This window comes from Xenopus laevis, chromosome 4L (assembly GCF_017654675.1).
Source record: "Xenopus laevis strain J_2021 chromosome 4L, Xenopus_laevis_v10.1, whole genome shotgun sequence".
Classification (NCBI taxonomy): Eukaryota; Metazoa; Chordata; class Amphibia; order Anura; family Pipidae; genus Xenopus; species Xenopus laevis.
In genome coordinates, this window is record NC_054377.1 from 120,149,677 (window position 1) to 120,164,159 (window position 14,483).

Here is a 14,483-nt window from a genome sequence, read left to right on the forward strand (position 1 = left end):
TACACTGACTGGTTACCCTGGCTACCAGACAGTAACCAATCAGAGACTTGAGGGTGGGCCACATGGGTCATATCTGTTGCTTTTGAATCTGAGCTGAATGCTGAGGGTTAATTACAAACTCACTGAACAGAAATGTACCATGTGGCTCCCCTTCAAGTCGCTGACTAGCTCAGAGTTATAGAGCTGAAAAGCAGGAAGTTGGATTCTGGCTGTTTTATTAGACATCTGTGCACTCCAGCCTTTATATATTACATTTTTGGCTAACTAACTATATTAGAAACATTTTTTATTTTGCACAGCCTATCCATTTACCCAATTTTTATTTTCACACTGAACTATTCCTTTAAGAGGCACAATGAAAGGCAGTCTGTGCCCTTTAGAGGCATTCTAGTTAATCTGTGCCTGCTACCTGCCTGGATTTTGTCTACTATATGATCCAGTACAGGGGGTACTTGGAATGATATGTAAAATACATGCATAAATAATATCATGGAAGTGGTGGAATCTGTCCTGCCTCAACCCTTCTGAGCCTCTAATTCTCAGGTAAGTAAAGGGGAGTAGCGACACATATTTGGCAGAATTGTTTTTCATCTAAACATGACAAAAAAAAGACCCAAAAAAGACAGAGAACCTGTCAGTACAACTCAGATGAAGATGTTACATAAATGGATAAGGTTTTCCAAAAACTGTACCATAATGTGAGTACTCTAAGCAATATTACAGAAAGGTGATTAAATTTAATTTTACATGTTGGCACTGTGCTACTGTACTTTTGGTATGAGATTTCTGGGACTGTGGAAGGATCATGCATGTTAAAGTTAGGTTCAGGGCAAGGCGGTAGAGATGTATTCGGCCGAATCTTTCGTGAAGGATTGGGGGGTTCGGCCGAATCCATAATAGTGGATTCGGTGCATCCCTAGCCCAAACAGAACATGGGTAAATACTAATACCCATACACACAGTATTGGTCCTTTGTTAATTGTTTTATAAAGTATATGATGTCATGTAACCCTGAAGCCTCTGAATGTTCCTTCCCCAGCGGCTTATTTCGATGAAACAGATTCCTGGAAAAGACCATAGGTACATTGGCAGGATTTACCCAAATACCGGCAGCACTTACAATTCTCCCTCATGAAGAAGTGAAAGATGAAGTATAATAACAGACAATATGGAGGCTACAAGTTATCTGAAAATAATGATTGTTATTTTGTTGTCTGCTTGCCTCTGCGCTGATAATCTAATTGTCCACCAAGAAGAAGCACACATGGAGCAGCTTCAATTTCCATGTTTAGCTCAAAGAATAACAAAACCATAGATGTTTTTGTGATTAAAACAGGCAAAAATGATGTCCAGCACAAACCCGAATTATTGCACTCGCTGAACTTTTAAGAGCTGTTATACTTCTGGTATTTTGATGTGTGCTACAACCAAAACACTAGGGAATGTCTCTCTGGCTGTGAGTGAAAGTGCAATAAGTAACCATCTGGTCATGAATGAATCTCACAAAAATTATATTATCGCTCTTCTCAACAATAAGTTTACAGGCAGACAATGAGAAGAGATCGTGTTCATCTGTTTTATTTATTTATAACAAAATAAAACAAAAACGATATTTAAAGTGACACAAAAGACAATGCAGGGCTATTTAGACTTCTCTGCCATTATAGGCAAATATGATAATTATCAGTCAGTAATGTTACAATACAAAGAGAAAGAAGTTTTCCTACATCTCATACTTTAATTTTAGAACATGCAATACTGAAAGCATGATTTAATTACTGTATGCCAATAAAAGCCTTTCCCACACACACCCACACGCGTGTACACACATGCCCTCCTGCTCAATCAAAACAGTCGAACAATTCCATCTAATAGTTACACATTTTCATGGGTTTTGTTTTTTACATACAGACAGTGGTTGTCAGACGTTTTATGTTTATGCCCTTCACAATTAAGGACCACCCCTTTAGACTAGAGGAACAGAACATTTATTCTATATAGTCTAAAGGGTGGCCCTAAAGGGGAACTAAAGTCTAAAATAGAATAATGCTAGAAATGCTGTATTTTATATACTAAACATAAACATGAACTTACTGCACCAGAAGCCTAATTAAACAAATGATTTATGCTTTCAAAATTGGCCTCAGGGGGTCATCATATTGTAACTTTGTTAAACCATCTTTCCAAGACCAAGACTACGCACATGCTCAGTGTGGTCTGGGCTGCTGTTGAGAGGATAAGCTTAAGGATCGTCATAAATTATCAAGTCAAATAATATCTGCCATAGAAGCCAATACAGCAAGACTGATTAATAATCAGAATATGCAGACTGTACTGGGTCTGTGGGCCTGCAGATACAAATCTCTACACAGTCGCCGGCTGCTCTACAGGGAAACAAACAAAGCTGCTCCAGTTCTGGTAAGTAAGGTGGGGGCTCACCCTGCTGTTGGAAAGTATGATCCTTTCCCTGCAGAGCAGTTAGGGGCCATCTCCTATCCACAGCAATCAAAGTAAACAAAGGGGGAATTTCACTGCATACAGTCAGGTTTCTTATAAAAATTATACACATTTTTTAATTAAAGTATATTGGAGATATTGGAGATAGATTTATTTTTCATTAGAGAGAGTAAAAATGGGATTTTATTTTTTTTTGCCTTTAAACCCCCTTTAATTGTGAAGGGCTTAAACATAAAATGTCTGTATATATATATATGTATATATATATGTATTTTGAGTGCACCAGCATATAGAGTTAAATATATATACACATAAAAAAAGTGTCGTTTATTTCTACGTTTCGCCTACTAACCACTTTAATATACCCAAACGGTGTAAATTTTCCATTATTTAAATTGGTGAAAATGCCAGAATTATGTGTGCCATTGCCCCAAAAGCTAAAAATTCGCCAGTGACATAAACAAAGGGTTCAGAGAGGATCTCAAGTTGCTGTGGTTAGAGTTCTCTTTCATAAAGATAGCTAGAATCTCAGCCATGCATCATGACAGAACTGCTGCTTTAAGTATGAATACTAAAAGTGACAACTTTTAGAATGTATTTTTTTTAAATGCATGTTTATTTCAAGCAGCTGGCCTTTAGATCCCCTTTAATTATTTTAGTGATCACCTTGAAATGTATGCATACATGGGCTGATAAAGGCTGCCCCTCCAGACCACATCTGCAGCTTACTGGACCATGAATACAGCCTTCAGGATGGACTGACCAATATCAATATAAAAATGGCAAGATGTCTGTTACGTAGGTTTCAGAACTACATCAGGGGAAGACCACATTGCTCTTATTCTGATGGGTCTCTGTAAGCCCACTGTATGATTTGATCATTGGTCCCCAGGACAATGCTTGTAGCACTGTGACTTGGGCCAGGGTGCAGTTGTTCAAACTGTGAAGAGATCCGTTCAGAGACCTCCCTAAAATAGCAGATCTCAACAGGTATGGCCAGCTTTAGGCTAATGGCACATGTAGCCTTTCTGGGGAGTAGATTTTTATATTATTTAATTACTATTACTTTATATTTAAACCCTCAAATACTGTAAATCTTCAAGTCTCAACATTTAAATAGTACAAACAAGTTATTCAGCAGTAATAGCAAAGTAAACAGAGGAGTTCTATTAACAGCCAATGGTTACAAGAATGAAAGAGGACTCAGCTCAGAAGAGCTAAAAATAATAATCGGAAGGGATGGAAAACAATTGACACATAAGCTCGTATGAATACTTGATTTACCTGTTTGCTATGGTGAATGACCCCTAGCAACAAAACAGTTTAATAATGTGGAATTAAAAGATAAAAATAATCATGGATAGAATCATACCTCTGTTCTACTGTGAACATTGCTATTTACCAGCTAGAAATATGAAAACACCTAGGGGCCGATTCATCAAGCTCGAGTGAAGGATTCGAAGTAAAAAAACTTCGAATTTCGAAGTGTTTTTTGGGCTACTTCGACCATCGAATGGGCTACTTCGACCTTCGACTACGACTACGACTTCGAATCGAAGGATTCGAACTAAAAATCGCTCGACTATTCGACCATTCGATAGTCGAAGTACTGTCTCTTTAAAAAAAACTTCGACCCCCTAGTTCGGCAGATAAAAGCTACCGAAGTCAATGTTAGCCTATGGGGAAGGTCCCCATAGGCTTGCCTAAGTTTTTTTGATCGAAGGATATTCCTTCGATCGTTGGATTTAAATCCTTCGAATCGTTCGATTCGAAGGATTTAATCGTTCGATCAAAGGAATAATCCTTCGATCGTTCGATCGTAGCATTTGCGCTAAATCCTTCGACTTCGATATTCGAAGTCGAAGGATTTTAGTTCCTAGTCGAATATCGAGGGTTAATTAACCCTCGATATTCGACCCTTGATGAATCGGCCCCGTAATTAAGCACAGGTACAGGAACCTTTAAACAGAAACACAATAACCAGAAAAGGTCAGAATTAGGTCAGAGATCCATCTCCCACAGAGACAATTTTAATAATACCAATTTAGAAAAATGATTGTCATCTCTGTAATCATATAACAGTACCTTTTACTTGATGGTAACTAATAGTGATGCACTCGACCCTAACCCGCCCTGCTAATACCCACTTCCGGGGGTCCTTTTATAGACCTGCCCCGCCGATGACGTCACAATGAGGGGCGGGGCGAGCAGACGCGACACTATCAAATCGGAAGTTGGATGCCGGCATTTGAAGGTGGCGGGCGGGGAGAGCAGGAGAAGAGCTCAACTCGCACCCGCCCGCCACCCGCGAGGAGCACTGCGAGGTCGACCCGCAGGTCGGCCCGCACATCACTAGTAACTAAGCGCCATGGCACAAGAACCCTACTGTGTTTAACGTTTAAATGATGTTTAGCAAACTTATGGTATGGAGATGAACGTAACAGTAAGATCCCATATCCAGGTCCCGAGTATTATGGATAATAGATCCCATACCTGTACTCTGAAACACAGAGCAAACCGACAAACCTTTAGCAATGATGAGGAGAGCAATAATATTAGTCATAAAATAATGCTTAAATAAAAGTAAACAAATCTGACTTCTGAAACACATTAAAAGACAGAGAGATTATAAAATATTTTATACAACTGTACAATACTGTACAACTATAAAATCTCTTTGATGCCCTTTATTTAATCTTTTCTTTACCGACAAGTTCATTGCTGTCATAAGCCCGGCATCCTGTAGACCAATGTGTTCGACTTTAGAAAGAAGCATATGAATAAAACATTTCAGTAAGAATTTTATACATCTGTGTAGAATGCTTATAATGAAAATGTATTAAAAAATATAATCATACATGTTAGGTTCATTTGTATGGCGGTGATCCCCATAGCTGAATTGGACTAATAAATTCACATGTTCTTCTCAATAAGGAACATCTTATTATCTGATTATCTTTTTGTGCAGCATGGGCAAAGAGACAGTTATATAAATAGGTTTGTGAGAGCACTCCAAGGCTAAGTAAATAAAAGTAAAGTATACCGGAAGCCAAATGTACAAAACATACAAAAGAGAGAGGACATTCCCTGACTTCAACTTTAATTAGTAATTTAATATGTGCAAAAACATGCATTTTTAAATCCAAGGTTTTTAATTTCCAAATTTGAGATCATAAGGTTGCTAAGAATTTAGGGTAAACCCTATATGGTGATCCTAACTATTTACCTCTTTAAATGAGAATGAAAGGTTAAAATTAAGTAAGCTTTATCAGAAAGGTCTATATAAATACACCAGTAAACCCTCAAAGTAATGCTGCTCCGAGTCGTCTGTCAAAAGAAACACCACATTTCGTTCCTTCTATTGTGTACACATGGACTTCTGTATCAGACTTCCTGCCTTCAGCTTCAACCTTCAGAACTAGGGCTTGAGCATGCTCAGTTTGCTCCTCTCCCCCTTCATCCTCCTCTCTCTGCTGTAATCTCATTTTCATACTCACTAGGATTTGCTTGGGGCAGGAATTCAGCTGAGGCATATGACTTGTCAGACATACTAATGGGCCCAAGGCTCACAGGATGGAATCCAGTAGCGCAGACAGACTGCCAGAGAAAATACGGATTCCTCTCTCCTGTGTGGGTGTTCAAAAGTTCTGAATTCCAGACCGTGGTGGTGTAAAGGAATCCATTTTCTGTTTCTTGTGGCTAGACCTGCACTCCTTTTCCTCTCTTCCGGATTTCTTGCTGTTTTTCTTAAAAGACGCACCATCACTATGTCCTGGACCCCATTGTGGTGAGACCACCTCTTCTCCACTCTTTTCATTTGGAGACAGAATGAGTTTCATCCTTAAGCCGTCAGGCTCACGGAGAGTAGGTTTTGATTTCTTTGATCGATGGGAAGAATCATCCCTAGATACTTCACCACTTTTTTTGTGATGTTCTTTGTGAGGTGGCTGACTAGGGGATGAAATGTTGACGGGAGTTGCCAGGATTTTTTCTGGCTTCTTGGAGGGGTGTGTGTGGTGGAGGTATCCACTTGGGGAGAAGTAATGGATTTCAGAAGATCCACAGCTGTGTCTGAAGAAGAAGGAGGAGGACTAGGAAGCAAATCTTTCTTTTTCTTCTTTGCGAGGTCAGATGAAGTGATATCTGAAGTACATAGCAGGCAACCATCAGTTAACTTATAGAGATAGAAGGAACAGAGTAACAAACAAAGCGTATGTAAGGAACGGCTGAGACAAGCTGAAAACAAATACTGATCTGAAATCTAACTTTGAATTACATCATATATTGAAATGATTTCAACTACATTCAATGGTATGGTTCAAATATATACCAAATGGCAGAGATTCAATAATTGAAAATAAGAATGCAAAGATAGCCAGTAATAATGGATGACAGATCTAATAAGGTTGCGAGGAGCTAGGGATATGGGAAGAGTGGATGGCACCTGTAAGAAGTAGGTAGAACCTGCTGGGAGAGAGAGAAGAACAGAGTTGATATTTGTAGGTAGCAAAGGAAGGCTATAACAAGATCTTACTGCCTTGTACTGCATTTTGTAAGAAGACAAAGTCCCACCTGCTTGATCTGATGAATGTTTTTTCTTCTTCTTTTTCTTCTTTTTGTGCAAGTCAGTTTCTAAGAATAAATCAAATTCCTGGAAAAATAAATTATTGCTCACACAATCAATTAGGCAAACCTAAAGCCATGATTTCAAAGGATCCCAAAAGATAGCTGCAAAGCTTTAAATATGATACTGTAAAGCAATTAATCATGATAAAAAGTACCATACAATTTTCTGACCTTGCTTCACCACCCCACAATGAATGAAAGGTATTTTTGAATATCTTTGAATTCAATACCCTGGATCTCTTTTTTGAGGACTTGCGGACTTGCTCAGTGATTTATTCCTACTCACGCAGCAGATTTTTATATGATCTCTTTTTTTCCCGTTGGCTCCTGCCAGCTGCCAAACCTACATCCTCCATTCCACGCTCAGAATCTCTGCATTCTAATAACCAGTAAACAGGTCAAAATGGCATATCAAAATATTGTGATACAACATGCCCTTCAGATATGGCTTAAAGCAGCAAAACAATTGGTTCCCAGGAATAGAAAGATTGGGGAAAAAGCAAATCTGGGAGAACTGTGGTATATATACAATTGGTGATGTCTGGAAACAAGGAAAAATGGTTGGTTTTGATAGTTTAAGGCAGAACTTTTTTCTCCCCAACAACCAATGGCTGCAATAAATACAAGTGCAGAGGTCTATGATAAAGCAACATAAAAAGCAGCCTACTCAGATATCCCAGAATCTAGTTCCTAAATGGATTATGCAAGGCTCCTCTAAAGGTCTAATAACAAACATATATGCAGCTCTTCATGATAAGCTATTTAATAAACCACTGGAAAAGCTGAGAGGGAAATGGGAAACGGACCTCGGCCCCATAGATGATGAGGAATGGGATGAATTACTGGAATCCCCACGCAGGGCCTCTCTTAATTACAGGGAAAGGATTTTACAAGTATACTTTGTTCAAAGGGCATACTATACCCCTGCTAAATTGCACCAGTTATTCCCAATGTCTTCACCCGAATGTCCTATATGTCGCTCTGACAATGCTACGCTGCTTCACATGGTGTGTGACTGTTCTGCTCGAACTCTTTATTGGACTAAGCTTCTAGATAAACTAGATTCAGTTCTAGAAGGGGAGATTCCATGTACTCCACAAGCATGTTTGCTTCATGTTGGGCGAAAAGAATGCTATACTCTGTATCAAGCTCTGCTAGTCAGGAAATGTTTATTTCTAGGGAAACAATTGATAACTAGAAGGTGGAAAGAGTCGCTGCCATCCACATATGCACAATGGCTCTCAGAAGTTAATATATAAATCCAGAGGATTTACTAAAAATTTCAAAAAATATGGGGACAGTGGTCAGATTTGTTGGACTAGGGATCAGGATCTAACCGATCTCACAAAGAGAGATGGGGAAACACTGAATATCTAACTCTAAAGCGGTGATCCCCAACCAGTAGCTCGTGAGCAACATGTTGCTCTCCAACCCCTTGGATGTTGCTCTCAAGGTCCTCAAAGAACATGATTATTTTTGAATTCCAAGCTTGAAAGCAAGTTTTAATTGCATAAAAACTAAGTATAGTGCCAAGTAGAGCTTCTTGTACACTGCCACTCCACATAGGGGCTACCAAATAGCCCATCACATCCATTATTTGGCACCCCAAGGGACTTTTTCATGCTTGTGTTGCTCCCCAACTCTTTTTATATTTGAATGTGGCTCACGGTTTAAAAAGGTTGGGGACCCCTGCTCTAAAGAGAGATGTCTGTCAAAGTCATTGTTTATTGTAAACTGCAACAATGTATGTTCATTTTTATTGAGAAATGCAAAGCTTGACATTACAATACGATGACTGTAACAGAAAGTGATGCTTATTTGTGATGACTTTTTATTCAATAAACTTGCCTGAATTAAAAAAAAATAAACAGGTCAAGTTAGAGGTCAGTGTGAGGCCAAGTTTGAAAACAAATTAAATAAACAAACATCTGATATAATATTTTACCAGCAGATTTATATTTTTAAATGTATTTAAGTGAATTCCATGGGCTGACAACCTGATGCCGTAATGACAGCCGAAGGGGGACCCCAGGTTGTTTAATCAGGATTAATGCATAAATACAGACATACATGGTAGAAATTCCCAGTAGTTATCTATCATGCAAACTCTGATCTGTTAAAGGAGAAGGAAAGTCATTTTTACTTGAGGATGCCAAATGTTAGGCACCCACAAGTGATCGCATTTACTTACCTGACACCCCGGGACAGTGCTCCTATCAGCAGAAAACTGCACTACCCCGGGGTACTTCCAGCCAACACCACGGAGCGATCAACTTCCTGCTTCTTCTTTCTTCTGGTGGCTGCGCATACGCAGTAGAGCTTTAACGAAAAAGCCGGATATTTTGTTCTACTGTTCATGCATCTGCCCTGGGAAATTTGAAGAAAGAAGAAGCAGGAAAACAATCGCTCCATGGTGCTGGCTGGAATAACCCCAGGCTGGTGCAGTTTTCTGCTCATAGGAGCACTGGACCCAAGTAAAAATTACTTTCTATCTCCTTTAACTGTAGTTAAAGTTGCACATTGACTCAGAATATACTTCTACATCGACTCAAAAGTGAATCCGAAAGGGAACAACCTCTTTAATGGTTTACTACCCTTAACTTGTACCTGCGCCTTTCATTTGATATGGGGTCAAAACTTTACAGAAATAGGATTCATTCGTACCTTTTAAATCATGGTGGAATATGGCCATTGGTCTTCTTCAGTTTTCCATAAGAATGCAAATGTCACTTTGTGGACACAATCTCTGAATTCTGCCGGAGAAACGGCATATTAGTACACCAAGCCACTGTTTACTGTAAACTAAAAACAAGCAACATACCGTGCCTCCCATAATGCAAACTTCTTTATAAATATACGGAGTAACAGTTACATTACAAAGGAGACATATATGATCTAAAATAATAGAGAATATATAAAGACAGACCCTGGCAGACTTCAAAATATAACTAAACAGTGAAAGGCTTGGGTTCTGTTATTTTTTTTTTTCTTTGAAAGGATGAACTGAGAATCCTAGCTATTCAAAATGAAAAGAACATAAAATCCACACGAGATAAGGCTCAGTGGAAACCAAGTCACTCCTCGTTTTAATACATAAACTGTATTGTAATTTTTATTGGAGGCACAGTCATAATTTTGGGTATTAAGGGAGACCAGCTGTGCTGCACTTACTTTGATTACCGGGTTGATGGAGTGCCTGCCTTTCTACTACACACAGACACAGCCTGCAACCATAGATCCCTACTTACAGCTTTCTCTAGACTATTAACTGCTGGCTCCTAGGGGCAAATTTGCTAAAGGGCGAAGTGACTAACGCGAGCGAAAATTCTCTGGCGTAAATTCACTAGCGAAGGAGATAGACTTTAGCGGTACTTCTCTCCCTAACGCCAGGCGAATTTGTGCTCTGGCAGAGGGACATAACTACGCAAATTCACTAAGATGCGGATTTTACTGAATATTACCTCTTGCGCCAGACTTGCCTTCGCCACCGCAGACCAGGCGAAGTGCAATAGAGTAGATGGGAGTTCCTAAAAAAATATTTGAACATTTTTCTAAGTCCCAAAAAACGCTTGCGTCTTTTCCTTTTTCATGGTGAAAGGCTGAAAAAGAGCGTACATTTTTTTTGGGGTTACCAGTTACCCCACCTACATTTACTAACATATGGAACATAAACTATACACTGGGATCATTTGTAGGGCAATATAACAACTCTGTTTTATTTTATTAAGGTTTCCCGGGCTTGTGTGATGTAATGTATTTGCTGCAATATTTACGTCCATTCAACTTCCCGCAGTATGCAAATTAGGCAACGATAGCGCAACATCACTTCACTTGGCGCAATAACGATATTGCCAATTTGCCAGCATTCGGCGCCCTGGACGCAACTTCGGATTTTAGAGAATTAGCATTGCCCTGGTGAATCTACGCCTGGCGAAGTGTTGCACTGTGAGCGAAGCTGACGCTGCTGAATTTTCGGAGGTTAGTGAATTTGCCCCCTAGTCTCGTGTTTTACAGAGAATTGCATCGTTGGAATTCTCATCATGCAAGACTGGCGTCAGGACTACGTGTGAACGCAGTGGCGCATCCCGTAGCCACCTTGTGGGAGTGACAAGCCGGCGTAACTCCGCTTTACATAGTTGTAATTGGCTCGGAAGTTGTGATATAGCTCCCTTAAAATCTGTTTAAATTCTTCCTGCTAGAGAGCAAAAAAAATGTCTTTCGTGTTGGTTTATCGCCATGCCCCCCATCACCTCAGCTCTCAGTTTCCTTAGCAGATTAATATTTTTACTCCCACTAAACTAAAAAAAGTATTTCTGGTTGCTAATAGTACCTGCCATCAGCCTTTTCTTAAAATTTGTTTTTGTCTATTCCATTTTTGTCTATTTATTCAACATAGGGTTGCCGCTTTTCTGGAAAAAAAAATACCGGCCTTTCTATATATTCATCTTTTTTCCCTAATAATAACTTTGGGATCAGCCACGGCTCTGCCCCCTGCCCAGTCTCCACTGGGGAAAAGGCGGCAATCCTATATCCTGCACCGGGGCCCATGGCCGCTAGTTACACCACTGACCGTAATAATCTTTATGCAGTGGCTTAACTATATATTACTGGGCCCCACAGCAAATTATTTTTCAGGCCACCAAAATGCTTAGAAGTTGACTTGTTTTACCAATATTTATTGAAACTATATATGAGTTAGGGCCTCATGGGACCCCTATACCTCCTGGGACCCCCTGCAGCTGCAGGGTCTGTTTGTAGTTATGCCCCTGCCTTTATGTTTATATAATATGTTAATCGCATGCAACGGTTTATCTCGAGTCAGTGATGCACAGATCACAATTTAGGGTAGTGGCAGACTGGGAGATTAGTCGCCCAGCGACAAATCTTTTCTACTCTGGGCAAGTAATCTCCCCAAATGCCTTCTCGTCAGCAAGAATATGTATCGCTTTGGATTTCCGAAGTCGCCCAAAATTTCCTCGTGGGGCAACCGGCAATCAGAAGCGATTCATATGCCATCCCACTGGGGATTCATATTCTTGCCAGCGGTAAGGCATTTAGGAAGATTAGTCACCCGAAGTAGAGAAGATTTGTTACTGGGCGACTAATCTCCCTGTCTGCCACCACTTTTAAGGGCAATGTATGGGCTACTTTAGGAGAATCAACAGTAATCTTACATTTTGTGCTCTTTTTTACAAGAGAGGGAGGAATTCATTAAAAAAACAGGCACTTGGAGGATTTTACAGTCTAAGGCCACCTCAACGGATAGGTAAGTGTTGAATTAGTAAATTTTCAGATGCCATATTTCTGTGAGCCCAGGAAGCTCCAAGCCATGGGTAGAATGGTTTTGCAGTGTTAAAGGAGGTGTCGTTTTATGTGTCAGGTTGTAGTGATTCCACACACCATTGTTGGGTTGCAGGAGGGTTCTGGTTGAGCTCTTCCTTCCAATCTCCCTGCCAGCAACCTTCCTATGCCAGCTTCCACCTCCAGCACATCTTTTATAGACTCGTGCCTGCTTGGCCCCACCCCTTTCAGTGCTGTCATGGCGGGGCTGGTTGGGTACGGATCAATAAAGTTGGAGGTGCGCCGTGTTAGGGTCGGGTTGAATTTTACTCAACCCGCACATCATTAACAGGTAGGACTGTCTAACTGCCTCTTTGATCCAGCGGGTAAGTGTAGTCTTGGTAGGAGTGAGATTCTGGAGTCCAGAGGAGACACGAATAAGGTATCAGTCTTTCTGAAGAATTTGATGTGGGAGTCGTGGATTTATTTTTGTTTTGATTTTAGAAACACAAAGATTTGTATATAACATTCAAGGGTTACAGTGTGGAGAAGGAGTGTGTTTAGGATAAGGATAAGTAAAATAAACCCTAATCTTGTAGGAAATAATGTATATAAGATAGTGCTGGTTTTATTTTGGGCTGAATATTTATATTATCTTTAAAAATATACCCTTTTTTTGGAGCTCCTTATAGATCTGCCGTGGTCCCTGTCCATGTTTCAACCAAAGGGTGGCCATATCTTAATGGTCCTTGCCAGAAGCACAATAGGAGGGGGACAGACAATCATAGCCATGCAGTCACACAAGCAAAGACAAGCTTCACTTCTCAGGTCAGCCTAGCTGCGGATTGGTTCCTGTCCTACAGTGCAGTGTGCTGAGTGATTGTGCTCACTTACCTGAAACCCCGGGCCGGTGCTCCTATACCAGTGAGCACCACGGAGCGATCCACTTCCTTCTTCTTCTCTCTTCAAATTTCCCGGAGGAAATGGTTGCGCAGTTGAACAAAATAGCCGTCTTTTTAGTTAAAGTTCGGCTTTTCGTTCTACTGCGCAGCAGCCGTGCAAAGACAGAGGAAGATGGAAGAAGATCGCTCAGTGGTGCTCACTGGTATAACCCCAGGCCGGTGCAGTTTTCTGCTGATAGGAGCACCGGCCTGGGGTTTCAGGTAAGTCAATACAATTTCTTGGGTGGTAGAGAGAGGCAGAGAGCTGGCGGCCTGTTTGGTCTGGCTCGCGCTTGCTGCTCTCAGCGTTGCACAGTTGCACTAACCTGAAGACATTCTTTCTATTACTGTGAAAGTGTGAAGCTTCTTGTAGTCTTGTAGGAAATAATGTATATTAGATAGAGCTGGTTTTATTTTGGGCTGAATATTTATATTATCTTTAAAAATATACCCTTTTTTTGGAGCTCCTTATAGATCTGCCGTGGTCCCTGTCCATTTGGCACCCCCAAGTGCACCAAGCCTTTCCTTCTCCTTTAAGTCAAAGAGATGAGGGTTCTGGTGCAGAAGGGGGCCCTGACAGAGAAGGTCATCTTGTGGAGGCAATGCCACTGTAGGCTCCATAGAGAGGGAGGAGGTACCAGGACCTCCTGGGTCAACAAGGGGCGACCATGATGCTACACTATCCGAGGAGGCCCGTGAAGATAATGCACTGAATGAGCAGGGCCTGTAGTGGGTTGGTCAGTGGTACCCACTGAAGAGAGCTGTGACCTGGGCAACATGCAGGCTGTGCAAAGTGGACTAGCTCAGCGCTCCTTGTTAAGGCTTTTTGTACAAAAAGATTACCACTGGCAGGAGTTACCATCTTCCTCTATCTACCGGAGTGAAGAGAGGGAGGAGTTACAACAGCCATGAGAGCTGAGCCAGAGAAGTGCACCAAATGAGAATGTGCGAGGTTGCAAAGGGAAGAAATTGTTGTCCAGCCATTTCCAACGTGACTGCAAAAAGCCCAAATCTGAAAACCCAGCCTCTCAAACCTTTCAAGGTCATGTATAAGTCAATGGCAGATGGCCCTATCCGAATTTGAAGATAACATGGTCTGTGCTGGGGTTTGCCCGGTAATCAGAAAAATGTAGGGTTTTCAGGCGATAATCCGGAAAAAAAAAAAAATTAGAGCGATTT